Source organism: Nanorana parkeri, unplaced genomic scaffold (genome assembly GCF_000935625.1).
Source record: "Nanorana parkeri isolate BGI_ZX_2015 unplaced genomic scaffold, ASM93562v1 scaffold28, whole genome shotgun sequence".
Lineage (NCBI taxonomy): Eukaryota > Metazoa > Chordata > Amphibia > Anura > Dicroglossidae > Nanorana > Nanorana parkeri.
In genome coordinates this window covers 3,282,238-3,286,140 of record NW_017306296.1, presented here as the reverse complement: position 1 = coordinate 3,286,140, position 3,903 = coordinate 3,282,238, and positions in this window count along the sequence as shown.

Here is a 3,903-nt window from a genome sequence, read left to right as displayed (position 1 = left end):
TGTTGTTTTTCCCTAATTTTCACCCGCCGCCGTCAGGCCATGGCGCTAAAAAAAAAAAATGTTTTGCGCTTTAAAGGACAACTCCACTAACATCCGATTGATGGAATGAAATGTAGTGACTATAGTAGGTTATTGACACTCGCCTCTTGTGCCATCATTAGACCATTTTTTTTTCCCAGTTTCTAATTCTGGGCCGCACATTTCCCAGACTCCTTACTATGTATATTCCCCTGGCCTCTCTGTTGGTTCTAGAAAATCTTATCCAACCAGAGGCTTAATAGGAAACCAACTTTAAAATAGGCCATTGAGGTGACTATGGTTTCCCACTCTCCAGTACCTCTGTGCAGAGGAACATTGAGGTACCTAAATGATGACCGTCAACTGACAGAAGGTTGATATTGGTATTCCAAGTTGCAGTAAAAAAACCGAAGCATTGACAAGTACAGCAGTTGTAGAGGTCACTGCATCAATTGCCTATGTGCCTGCATATTAACCAGTTTCACCACCAAGCTGCAGGTTTCTTGCAGCCAAATTGTCTCTTGAAATGTGTACAAGTTCTTCCTCACTCATTTTGTTTGGCCAAACCAGTGCGGAAAAGAGAAGTTTTATCCTTTTTTGCACCATGCAAATTGGTAAGCTTGGGGCTACACAAGAGATTTCTAACCTCCCAGATTATAAAAACTTTTGAAGAAAGTGATCATTACCCTGCATGGGTATACATTTTGGGGTAATTGCTGAGAGATTATTTTTACAAGATTCATCTCACAGTGATATACCTGATGGAAGAATGGGGGAAATAATCACCTCTGTAGTGCTTGAGGGATGTACAAACCTCTTCCATTTAAGGTCTGTGGAAGAGAAGAGGACCTTCATTGTCAACAATGAGCTTTAATTCAGAGGTTTTGTAAATCAGTTGCACGATTGCTAATTTTTTGCATAGCTATTCTGGTTAAAGAAAAACCTGTAATGAGAAACAGGCCATTTTTTGGCCTCTCCTTCTGAACATACTAGATGCTAGCCTGCCATGCTAACCTGCTTGCGAGTCATTTGCCTGGAACGAATATGCAGATAGGAATGTCTACCTTGCCTCATCTGTATATAAGTTGGGTCAGTAACTCCTATAATACTGAAGCCTGAGGGTCAGGATAATGGCCACTTAGGATGATTAGTATTGGTAGCCTTAGCATTTGCTTTTATAAACCGGTATAATTTTAAGTAACGTGCAATTTTTGTGTTACTAGATTTCTCAAATCATTATGGAAGAACTGTAAATGGTGGAACAAAGGGATGCCTTGGGTGTTAGGTACACAATAGCCTATAATCTTACACAATCCAGCATGCTGTGATCAGCTCAATTATTTAATATATAATACTATATAGCTTATAAGGAGCCACCCAGGAAAAGTCACTGGTCTTCAGTGACTCAACTGAGCCACTAACAATTGCCTGTATAGCTCAAGCGTGAGTGTTTTATTTCGCCGAAAGTGCTTAGCTCTTTAAGGTGTCTCAGCTCATGGCTCTATATATACACGGCGTGTTTGTGGGGCCATGTATTGTAAATGACACCCCAACCGGCTGTAATGTAGCAGCCAACACAGTAGTGCGCACACTGCCTATATTTTGTTGTAATGCACTGCAGTGGGGGAAAAAAGGGTCAGGTGTGTTTTTGGGCCATTGCAGTACATTGGCAGTCCTTCCATAATGAATGGCTTACATTAATGCAATGCACGTTAAAGCACCACGAGGGACAGTTATGAGTGTGAATGGCACCTCAAAAGTTTTGAGATGTAAATGTTGCAATTGATACACTATATTTTATTTGCGCAGTTGCGAGATTAGAATCACCTGTGTAGCCCTTTACAGGATTTGCATGGCCCTCTACCAAAGAGGCGGTTTATAAAATGAGAAGTGTGCTGCTGAGTAGGGAACACCCCCAGCATCCCGTACAAAGATGTCTTCATTAATAAGAATACTACATTATTGTAGTACTGATCCCAGTGCAGCTTCCATTTACGATTTGAAAACTCCATCCTCCAGATCAACCCATCAATGGCCACTGAATCTAAAGATTCCATGTCTTGTTGTTCATGTTATATAAGCCTTAAGTATGAGTTTTTGTTCAAGGCAATACATTTTGAAAAAATATTTATTAAATTCTTTTTGTATGAAAACCTGTGAAATTTGGATTTTATGCTCGTCTTGCAGACCATGCCATTGATTTGAAGAGGGTATTTTTTTGTGACTAGGCCACCTGGTTTTTAAATTGGTTACGGGATATCGAAGACTGGTGCTCAATGCTGTTAGCAAGGCAGATAATTGTTTAAAGGAATGCTATGGAAAGGTGCTTAGAGATGTATATCCTGAGAATATTGGCAAGTTTGAAAAAAGACAATTATTACAATACAAAGCTGGAATTAGTAGTTCTGGGTGGGTTTTACTGCCTCTTGTCAAATGGTCCCATGCTGTGCATACATTATATTTCCTTCAAACATCTATAGTGAGAAATATTCATTTAATATATTGCTGCTCACTCTTCTTTAGATATGGTGGCTACATTTATTTATTTATTTTCTCAGGATTTTAGTTTTCTATAAATTCCACCTGGTGCTCCTGCCGGTAACACACTGTCCTGGGTGACAGCACTTACTTTCCTGTATCTATGGAGGGGCATCATTGGTATATACATGGTGAATTTAACAGACTGAAAAAGTGGCCAAATAAGCAAAGTTGGGGTTTACATACATGGGGCATTGGGGAGGCTATGGTGAGATCAGAAAAAGGAAAGTGCTTTAGATCAGTGTTTTATCAACCGATTTTCAGTCAAGGCACACTTTAGGAGTATACAAAATCTCGAGGCACCCCAGTCTAAAATGTAAAGATTGACCTGTGCCCCCTCCAATATCCAAACCAGACCCTTTTCCAAGATAGAGGTATGGTATGGATTTTAAGTGGAGATCCAACACAAAAGGAGTCCCCTTTCCATTTTTTCCTATGACAGTCCCCTACTTTCACATCAGAGTTGCTCTGTCACATCCGAGTCTTCAGCCCTCAGTTCACCGTGTTCTACCATCACATCTGGAGCCGCAGCTGTGCCAGCATGGCGGAGGTGAACCCAGCCTGGATGGAAATTAGCATCTCTCCTTTCCTGCATGGATCCAACCTTCCTTGAATAAGCGTCATTGGGTTCCTAAGACTAATCTACTTTATGGATGGTATGACCCTGTGGAAAAATTTCAATCCAGGGTGCTTTGGATCATGTAGAGCTTTTTAGCCATCTCTGATACAGTGCTTTTAGAAAATGAGGATATCAAGAGCTAGAGTTTATGGGCTGAAATGCACAACGCACCTTTGCGATCAGGTGCACTGCACATCAATATATCATTTCCTTTAATGCATATTCCTTTTTTTTTTTTATTAATCACTGTGTATATTTGATTTATTAACTTAATAATCAAGAGCCTTAAAATATCATTCCTTTTTATTTATATGTATTTGTTTAGAGTTGAAGGTTTTTGATAGCTTTGTAAGCTCATTTTTTTTTTTTTTTTTAATTTTTGAATTCCTTTCATGTTACATGTTAACTGTATGCCAAAATTTACGGTGTTCAAGAATAGTTTTATTTTTTAAAAAAAGATAAAATAGGAGGGGCACACTTGCCTTGATGCTGTTTTTTGTACAATGTCAAATGTTAAACAACTTTATATAGTATCACTTAAAAAAAAACAAAAAACTTTTTTGTAAATTCAGCCTGAAACGGTTTTTTCAGAGGTAGAGTTTAGAACAACAAGTTTAGAACTTTGCTGCTTTGGCTTTGATATAAACAAATAAAATTCAAAAATGGAAAAAAAATATATATCGCTGTGACCGGCAGGATTTCTGCTACAAGGCAGGTCCAGGGAACAT